Below are 11,142 nucleotides of genomic sequence, written 5' to 3' on the forward strand. Positions count from 1 at the left end.
AGGATTTGCTTTTCAGCACTCAAATATTATTTCCGTTTGTCCAAAGAGCCCTTCCCCACATGCACCATATATCACCAGGGACCTGCTCCACACTCCAAATGTTTTTTTCATGTAATAAATACTTGACATTTAGAAAAATCGCTTCAAAATTTACAGAGTGCAGTGCTCACAGTTTGAGATTACCCTCTAAACACCCTGAAGTGCCAGGCGCATAAATACATATCTTTGCAAATAGATTCACATTTATTAGTTTTGCAAGTGTATTTTCACTTCTTGGAGATGGATGATTACTACAAGAAGAAACAGCTCTGGTTTAAATTAAATAGTAAGTGCAGGAGAAAAGCTGATCAAAAGTGCTTAATTCTCTCCTTGTTCTTTTGATTTGTTTTCTGTCTTTGTAATTCAAGTTCCATAATAATGGCAGTATACATCTAAACCATTCAGCTGTGCTTTATATCATGGTCCAACCAAACACAGATCAAGCTGTGAAACAGCAGTAAGAAGTGAACTGCAGTTTTAAGAGAGAAAGAAAGATGTTTCTCTGCAGTTCATATGTAGAGTTCATCATGTAGAGTAGAAATGAATCTCAAGGTGCATTGTGTTTACCTCTGTGACATTATTGGGAGAGGACCAAACATCACTTTTCCCATTTTAAAGAGGAAATAACATGGGATGAAGTTTTTAGCCATAGAGAAGTCAAGAAACTGCTTACTCCTATAACTACGTGGAAATTAAAAGATCCTTACAAAGGCATCTTTCCCTCTGAACAGCAAAATCATGCCTCATTTCCAGGGGTGTGTGTGGAAGGGAAAGAGAGAAAAGATTCTTGATGGCCACAAATTGAGTAGTATCCCTTCTCACCAACAGTCCTGCAGATGGTGCATGTATTGCAGAGGTTAGAGTATCGATGCAGTTAACCGTGTCATGAAAGGATACAACCTTACTCAATGAGCAAGATGATCCTTTCATCTACATTATCTGTCAAAAAGTTAATCCTCTTGCCCGGGTTGTCTGTTTGTTGTTGGAGGTACATCAGCACCATGGTGCATGAGACAAAGGGCCCATTTCCAAAGGTCCACTGACAGCTGATGAGGGCCAGGTGCACCCAGACTTCTAGCTTTGCAGAGGTCAGGCTCCATTGGCCTGTCTCCTCTTCAGTACAGGCTGAGCCTTAGCTGCTGAAAGCAGAAGTGTGCAGGGATCCTCAAGCATGTGCTCTGAGCCTATGAGCCACAGGCTTCCAGCTCAGGAACTGCCGCGTTTAGTCCTGTAGAGTCTGAGCCAGTAACCATGATGGCCATGCTGATTACAGACTTGTATTTTCTTATTGTTTGGATGTGACAAAGCATTATTTCTTGACCAAGTCAACACTTCAGTCAAATGAAAGCAGTTTGTCTTTTTTTTTCCTTCTGGCTGATGATAGATGAAATTGTGTGGAACGGATTGAGGATGGAGGCCCTTGTTAGCACATGCTGTTGCTGCTGCCTACCTCCTTCTCCAAGCACAGATAATGAGCTTCAAGGAATATGGCACCCAAACAAGCTTCATGACAACCTCTTCATTAACGCTGTGTTACACTGAGAACTGGCACCAACCCACCACTGGTTTTGGTTCTCTGGGAAAGATCTGGCCCATGGCTCCCAAAGCCCCTCAGATTCACTCAGTTTATGTCTTGCTAATTAATTTATTCAAGAGAAGCAGTGACAATCCATAAGTGAAAGCAGTATTGCTTGCACTGCTAGATTGCCAAACTAAGCTAAAGCTAAATTACAATGGGATTAAACTACTTTTAATATTCAGGGATACATAACTACACAAATTCAATACTGATTTCAGCAGTGAACATGTCATAGAGAAAAGCTTTTGAATTCTTATTAACTTCTCATGATTGTGAAAATTGTTTTGAAGATCAAAGAAATGAAGTTTACTACATTTGTTGTTGACAAAGGTCCCGATCAACTTGTTCTCATTATATGCAGTCTCTACTTCGCTCCAATTTCTGTGAAGTCTAATGTCACAGCTGTAGTAAACAGACAAGCTCAAGACTATGTACAGATAAGGCAGGTGGTGGCTCGACTTAGGTTTGTACCTACCTACCCTTCACCAACCCTGTGGGCCGTGGGAGTGAAGCATCTAAGCACAGAAATTATGCCCAAGTTTTACCAACCTGTGAGTCTAGGGCATAATTTACCACATCCCAGTGTAGATATCTAAAATAAGCCAGGTGAGTTATGTTCCCCTTCTCTCCACAGACCATGACCATAGAAGATCACCTTTGGTGTCAAAATGCATCTGCTGCGGTTCACTGCTAGACTATACAGCACTGAATTCCTGCTCTGAACCACATCCTCCTCTTCTCCTTTTCTTTTTCCCCTGGTCTGAGGTCACTTTGCAGTGATCTTTCATCTCAGCTGATCTCTTGCTGTCTGACTTTTGAAATTAATATCCTCAGCAAATCATTCAGCTCCTGCGGAGCACATACAACACAATCAGTATAATTACTTCACGTCACACCTCACTTGTCACTTCACTTTAATGCACTGCAAGTAAGATGAACTTGAAAAGTGCTCTAAGTTAATGTTCTTAGAGTTTCTATTTTAGACTCTTATAAAAGATGTTAAATATATTCAGAAAAAGAGATTTCATCCTGGAAATTATTATCCATATTATAGAACAGCGAGCAGGGCCAACAGAGTTCAGAGCTCTGAAATTAAGGCACTGTTAAAAACTGTTCAACGTAGACATGAAAACCGTTAGACAGGAACGATGGGACTCATCTAATAAGAGCAGGAGATTGGGATGTAGAAATGTACATACCAAGTAGCTCCTCTGGCTATGAAGTAGCATCTGGTTATTATTCCTCTTTTATGTCATAACCCAGTTTTAGGATGCTAACCAAGGCAGCATGCTTCCAGCCCAACTCCTTTCTCTCCTGCAGGTGATGCACATTTGCAATTTCTGCCTTTCTGGAAGGAGCTTTAGGCACGCAGCTGCTGACCAGTCTGGGAAGGAGTTGGTGACAGCCCTCATGGAGAGGCTGGGCCAGAGCAGAGAAAGCACAGGGCTGCCTCCCCCGCAACCAGCAAATTTTGCATCATGTGTATTTATTTGTTCACGGTGAAGCTCGAATTGAAGGATCATTACCGAGTGTTTTTTTTCTCTGGTAAAACTCCCTACATAGTAAAAGAGCAGTTTTCTTTCTTACAAAGGAGATTAAAAGCTAAACAAAAGAATTAATGCCCTTGCAGGTTTAGAGTTACAGAAGCAGCATTTCTTTTACAATTCAGTCCAATTATTTCTGTTCCTAAAGTCTCCCATGCCTTATAAAGTAATTCAGAAGATGAAAGTTTTTCCATTTCTAATGCTTATATCTTTTTTTCCCAGCACACCCAGTATTTCTTCCTCCAATAACAGCATCAGGATGTGACCTTCTGGTCTAATTCAGCTTTGATTCACTGTGCTGCAGAAAACAGGCAACAGCTTAAATGCAGTCCTAGCTGGGCTTTCTCTTTTTTTCACTTACATGATAAAAGAGTTTCATACACATTTATATACTTAGGAGCTAAGACTTTCATTACAGCATCTCCATTTATGAGACGGTTCCATCTATCAGTCCACCCAGTCTGTGAGACCCTACCACTCCCACCTGCTATGAATTGGCTCTGGCCACAGAGTGAGGATGGCACAGATACCTCATGCAGGATGCAAGAGACAAGCAAAAAATTGTATGTGAATCTCAACTCCCAGGCACATTCAGACACAAGATCAAGGGTCCCTGAGGAGGAGGCTCTCTTCGCTCTCTTTTTAAAATGCTGATAGTCTTCTTCAGCCCATATGTGTATTTTTTGCAGCTGAGGGCTGTGGTATGGCCATGACCCTGGGTGTGCTAGCCCACTGCCATGACTTTCATCATCTGGACTGGGTGTTAGACATTCTCTTCTCCTGGACTAACCCAATGAACATAAGTGTCTTTATGTCACAACATCTTCATGTGACACTTCTTACCTGACGGTATTTTGAGGGTAGAGGAAAACCCAGCCTGGTTTTGGTCAATCTTGCTACACAGAGAAAAATTCCATCTTAAGTCCTTTTAGCACCAATGATCGTGTGTTTCCCACAGCACGACTGTTACGCTCACATGAGATGCCCTCTCCACAGGAGGATGGTTTCTGCTTGCTGTGATCCAGAAGCAAACTGCCTGACCATCTGACTCCAGGGCACAGCCACTTCCTTCCTGCTCTCCCCTTGCCCAGCCAGCTTTATTCAGACTGCTCCCTGTCTGAGCAGAGGATGGGGAAGATGCAATGGCCTGTCTAGGGGCAGCACTCCCTTATTCTGTACCTGGACCAAGCAGCCCTCATCACCAAGCAGTGCTGCTCTTTTGTTAAGTAATGGCTCATCAGCTACATATTTGAGATGGTTAAGATTTTAAGATTCTTTCTTTCCACAGCAGAAATCGCACTTCTGCTTTAGAAATACTTTGGTTTTGGGGAATATCTGCATCTGTATCACTCATCTATGCAATTCCAATTTGTTATTGTTCATCTATGGAAGACTGACACAATACAGGAAGGAGGGAGGCAACTACCACCTGGATCTTCATCTTTGGGCAGAAGCCACTTGGTGGTCTGTGATGTCAAATAAAACCTTTCAGTTCTAATCCTCACTTCTGACTGTAATCAAATTTGGCAATTACAGTTCAGTCCCTAGAGGGCCCTAAAGGATAACTGTCCACATCACAAAACAGCTGTATGTATACATTTGCCTTGAGTAGATGAGACAGCCAGCTTCTATTTGGAGAAGTCACAGCAAGCAGCAAAGAAGCTATATGGCCTCGTTTTGCCTCGAAGGAAAAAGTAACTGCAGTGAAGGAAAAGACTTTCTTCTGAAACTCATACATTGGAAATTCACTCACTGCAGGTATCTGTGTACGTGCTCTATGAGCAAAACATTGAGGTCTACTGGATGAGTGTCTACTAGGTGTGTACTTGTGATCAGTACTTTCTATGAAAATCTTTCATATGTCTGGTTTTAACACTTTTGGACAATCACATTTCAAAGTGTTCAGTTACTTTTAGGGATATTCTTCAAAACTGACAGCTAATTTTGGAGAAAATAACTGTAATTTTTTTTCTTGTTTAATTCCTTTTCCTATTGGATTTTTCTTCAATTCGTTAGCTGAAATAAAAGTATATAAATATTTCCAGTCATTAGAAGTGACAAAAGCAGATGGTTAACTGTGCAGGAGCAGAATACAGGAGCAGAAAAGACTGAAGATATTATTAAGACTCAGGAATTCAAAAAGGAAAAATAAAATCACAATTATGCCTAGTAAGTCTTTATTTCCAAACAGAAACTGCAAAAATAGTCTATTACAGAGCAAGTAACAAGTGCAGAATTCCAAGTATGCATTATAACAGTGAAATCATTGCCTCCTTGACAAAAAAATCATTAGGCACTTAAAACATGAAAATAAAGCATAACTTAAAACCAGCTAACAGATGTCTCAACAATACAACTTCATTTGGTTTTCTGTACTAAAAGCACACGCACGTCTGAGGGGCTTTCCATGCCTCCTCCTAAATCCTGCGTAGAGACACTTCTATGTTCAGCTGCACACACCCTACTCATATGCAAACAGACAATATCAAGTTCACAACAGAAAACATAAATAAATTCAGCACTGAGAGAATTTTAGAGAACCTTTCTGGAAACAGCAGCTGCAGAGCCTGTGCTAGCAGCTCCACACAGTTTGATGCTTGAGGAACACAACAGCAGCTCCAAGGATGGGTAAGCTCTGCTGGGACAATGGCATTGAAGAGATTGGAACAGAAACGAACACAAGCAGTGCACCTTTTGAGAGACAGTGAAACCTTTGGGAAAAAAAAAGAAAAAAAGCAGCTACTGTGGAAATTACATTTTGACACGTCTCTGACAAAGGAGAGAACACGCGTTTGGCATCCTCTAGCAATAGGCCCATGTAGAACCTCACCATTCACCAGTCTCCTTGCTTGTATTTCTTGACCTAAACCAGAAGCAGAGGTGGTCTCTTAGCCCTGCCTTAGAAAGGTAAATCTAAGAAAAACTGTCCAAAAGACTTTGGAAAATACCCTTCTAGAAATCAGTCCAACTTCGGTTTGCAACACTGTTATTTTAGGGGTGCATTAGGAAAAGCACTGTCAACAAGTTGAGGGAGGTGATCTTCCCTCTGTACTCATCCCAAGGAGGCCACACCTGGAGTGCTGTGCACAGTACTGGGCCTCCAGAACAGAGGCATGGGGCCACACAGATGAGTAGGAGACTGGAGCACCACTCAGGAGGAGAAGCTGAAGAGCTAGGCCTGTTCAGCATGAAGAGAAGAGGATCTTGTTAAAACTTATAAATATCTTAAGGGAGGGTGTCAAGAGGATGGGACCAGACTCTCCTCGTGTTCTAGGTGACCCTGCTTGAGAAGGGTCCATCCACCCTCACCTCCTGTGTCTGTGTGATTATATATAATTTTCCCTGCATCTTACTCGGGTAGAATAAAATACAGTGAATATTTTAAAATAAATTTAATGCTTGAAGAAAAGAACATTAAGAATATTAACATAAAGAATACATCTGAAGCTGCTGCATAAAATGTGCATACAAAACACAGAAAACTCAGCTACTGCATTTCAATTTCACAAGAATTTAGGAATGATTCTGTACCATAAGCACTATCAATAAATACAATAAGAAGTAGAAAGGTTTTGTTACGGAAACAGCTCACAGTTGAGCCAAGAGCTGAAAAACCAAGCAGGATGCTGAGCTGCTGTTACAAAACCTCCCTTTGTCAGGGACCAAAGTGAACACTGAAGAACTAAAAATCTGTAATCTTGTCTCAGACTAGAATATCCTGTCCCAGCCATTAGCATTACTCATTCTGATGGCCTCTAGCCACGGCACCATGAATTAATGGTGCAATCATTAAAAAAAACTTCCATCAACTCAATTATCTGAGTTGTCTCCCTCGATTGAGTGAAGTAAGAAGAAATAGGAAGAAAAAGAAACCACAAGACAAAATGGTATCAGGTGCAGCAACTTTTGTGGCATATTATACTGCTAATCTACATAAGAATTTAGCAGAAGTCTAAATTATTGATTATTTGATGGCGATGAAAAAATGCCACTCCTCCCTGTATTCAACAAGGAATAAAAGAAGCTCCAGCAGTTCTGGTATCTGCAATACAGAAGCCTTGTTGGAGTGTTTTCATCCTTAAATCAGTGTCTGCCAACACTAGCCACTGAAGGGCAGTTACTACTCACACACACAGGGATGTTAGCTCAGTAAGCTGTCGTACATCATAGTAAGAAGTATAATTAATGCATGGCTCCTTGGTCTAAAGTGAATTCAGACTGATGTAATCCTAATGGTTTAAACTCTTGTCATATTGCTTGCATCTGCTTGACATGAAGAGTGTGCTGAGACCACTGCCCAGGTGGACTGGTGCATGGCCACACAGTAATAAGGGGTAGTTCCCTTGTGAGCCAAGGCTCAGGAATAGGAAGGTGTTCTCCAGTGTGACTTGACAAAAGAGAATACTAAATAACAGTAACAGTGCTTTGTTTAGCGGTATGCTGCAAATATTTTCATGCTCTGCTTGGCCATTATTATAATTTAGAGCCAATTCAGAAACACTTAATATGAGCCTGATGAAAATCTGAAACAAAGCTTAATAAATATAAATTCCCCACTCATTGTGCCTTGTAGCTGAAAGCCTCAAATGATTTCTCCAGAGTATCTCAAGAGATCAGCAGCCTTTAAAACTCTGAAACTTCGAAATTCAGAGAAGGATGACTTTCCTCCCTAAAATGATATGATCTGAAATCAAGAGAGCCAAGCTTTATGGAGTAAAAATACATCTTTGTTGCTGTTCTTGGCTAGTAGACCTGGAGAGGAGAAAGACCAGCTGCTGAAGCATTGTGAGATAAAGGATTACCTGGCTGTGAATATTTGCAGCTAAGAAATACTTAACCAGCAAGTTTGTGTGTAAGAAGTTCACAGCTTCCAAGGATTACAGCACGCAAGCGACTCATCAGGTGTTTCAAATAAAGCTGTTTCAGAATAAAGCACTCCACAGGATAGTCCTTGGGCTTGATCTTGCACATATCTGTGCACACAAGTGGATGTGGGCTTTACAGACCTGAGAGCTCCCAGAGGCACAGCTGTGTGCATCTCCAGGATCTCATGGCACAAATTCATCACAGGAGAGTGACAGGACAGAGAAAGATCTCCAGATCAAACATTCTGTGAACATGGACACTTCTGTTCCACTACAAAGCTGTGTCCAGACAATTTAACAGATCCAAATATTTGCACTGTATAAAACCAAATACTACACAGCAACAGGATTTTTTTCATTTTTATTTTTTCTAATCTGGTAGTTTGGGGAGGCCAAAGAAGATGCTGGGCCACCTGGATTACTAAGTTTCTCTTCCTGAATCACACAGGATAGAGAATTTTGTCAAGAAGGGCAAGCTGCCAGATGTTCCACTGCCATCCAAACTGCTCTCAAAACTGCCAGCCCTGCTCAGCCTTGATCTCTGCAGATGCTGCCTGAGATAAGCAAAGACAGGTGTGCCGAACTGCATGCAATGTTGAGCAAGCTTACTGCCAGTGAACTGAGAAATAGTATTACCCGCCAAAGTTCTTCATTTTTGAACATATTAATGGTGGGTGAGCACTCTGCACTGCTGTCCCACCCCCCTTCTGGGGTCACATCCTGCCTGTCACATCCCCAGCACTGCCACCTCCCAGCTTGGCCGAGGCTTCAGAGGACTGCTGGGCCTACTCAAGAGCCGTCTGGCACCAAAAAGGCCCTATTGCACTCCCCTCTTTTGCTTTGACTTGGAAATTCCCATGGCTCTGTTGGCATGAACCAGTTGTCCTTGTTGCCAGGTTAGGTTTTGCCAGCTTGAAGTGCCAAAATGGCTCAGTGCAGGAGCAAGCCAGTGCCAGAGGCCACATGGGCGAAGGGCTGAAGCACAAGAAGGGGACTGGGCTGCACAGCCAGCCATCACTGCTTGAGTCACCACGGAGCTACAGCCCAGATTTTAGCAGCTCAGGTCAGGAAGGGTGAATATCCCACCACACTGCCTTCTCTGAGACTGAAAACTAAGCAATCTTGAGAGCATTTTGCCATGCCGTGTGCATAGCAGCTTTTGATTCCTGGCCATACAGACTCACTGTAAACACCACACAGATCTACTTAATGTTTTTCCCTGAGGGAGATGAAGTAACCAGCTCCCGGCAGCACAGGATCCTAAAGGAAAATACAACAATACGGATTTGAAGGAGAAAAAGGAATAGAAGTAGACAAGGAGGGTGTAATCTAAGGATGCTGTGAACTAGACATGTGCAAGGACACTGCCAGCCTCTGCGAAGGTACAGTGGAAATATTAGCACATTGTCTGTGCTTCTATCTTTAGAAGACTATTTAATCTCTGTTTTCACTCCACAGTGTGTGACAGCACTGGAGGCCCACCAACCTGAGAAATGGTTATTCCTCAAATGGAGGAGAGGAGCTGAAAAACCCTTCCTAACCTTTGGTCAAGAGTCCTTAATCAAAACTGTTCTTGGCTCTATCTCGCAAGAATGACATAAACATTCCCAGCCAGGTACAAATCCTATTTATTCATCATTAACCTGGCACAGGGGTAAAATAAATGAGAAATAATTTGTTCAGCTGACAGAGAAAACATCTTTTACCACAGTGACTGGGATTCAGCAAGTCTTGATTAATCTGACTGGACCCTGTCACAGAGAGACGCTGCTGTTAGCTTGCCTGGCCTGTGCACAAATTAACAAGAAGCTGCCATTGAGCACACAGCAGCAAGAGCTGTAATAAAACCAAGTGCAAGACCTGCACTCCTCTGATGGGAAGTAAATGAGATGAACATCACATAATAGCATCGTGTCTGGTGCAAGGCCTGAGAAAGCTACATTAAAAACACGTTCTGTGCTTCACACAAATCACTGGCAGCTCAGAGAGCATAAAGGAGCGTGCCTTCAGGTCACTGGCAAGTTTAAACTTTGCTGAAAGCATAAAGAAGTCAAGGTGTCTGTCCCTGTCACAGACATGGCCAAACTCTCATTGTGACTTATCAACTAAACAATTTAGTTTAGACATGTTTTGGAAGGAAACTAAAAAAAGTTTCTTCTTTTCAGCTGCACCTCTCTGAAAAGATATTTTACTCAACTTTTGACTATGTGCTATGAATATCACAGCTGCACAGAAATATCCCCCACACACGCTCACTCCAACTCTTGATGGTGTGTCACAGTACAGTTTACATTTATTCATGACAGAAAGTGATACAGTGCTATCAAATACCTTTGCTAAAAGTTGTTTCTCAACTTCTCTACTTACACAAAATCGGGTTTTGCACTATGTTCGTGCATAAATCATGGCATAAATCATCAAACTTAGTCTGAATACCTCTCATGAGGAAAGGCTGAGAGAGCATCACCCCTAAGTACATACAAAGGTGACTGCCACGCAAAGTACTGTCCTCCTTCTACACAAAGCACAGCAAGAGTCCGGGACTATAAAGATTGGTCAGGGATCTACTGCTACTGCCTAGTTGCAACCACAACATACTATACCAAACTAAGGCTCCAGCAGGTGCTTATTACAGCTTAAAAATTTCAGCATTTCAGAAAACAGAGCTCTTGCCTGGACATAAAGTCTATTCTGATTTACGCGGCAAGAAATATTCTCAAGCACAGAGGACAGCTGTATGGCTGTGTTAGTAAATCCTCCTTGTCTCCAAACAGAATAGCAGTTCTGACTCTGAAACTCCTTAATGCTCTGCTGCACATGTGGCACTGATATCTCCCTGGGCTGAGCTCAAGAAGATGGAGCCAGCCAGGACAGAAGGAAAGAAACAGTTTTGGGAAGGAATAAAAAAAATCTATCGAGTCCTCTGAGATAACGACCACAGGGTGAACAGAACACAACAAGAAGGAGGAATTGCTACACAGCTGAGATCATCTCAATGCGCGAATAGGCAGAAATAAGCTACAGTCTTTGACTGAGTACAGGTATTTTGTCTCCTGGATGAAATACGAGGTGGTTCTCAATCTCAGTTATTTGTATCACTCAAAGGATGAGTACA

This window comes from Cyrtonyx montezumae, unplaced genomic scaffold (assembly GCF_038088225.1).
Source record: "Cyrtonyx montezumae isolate F1298 unplaced genomic scaffold, pur_monq_1.0 scaffold_14, whole genome shotgun sequence".
In the NCBI taxonomy this organism is placed as follows: Eukaryota; Metazoa; Chordata; class Aves; order Galliformes; family Odontophoridae; genus Cyrtonyx; species Cyrtonyx montezumae.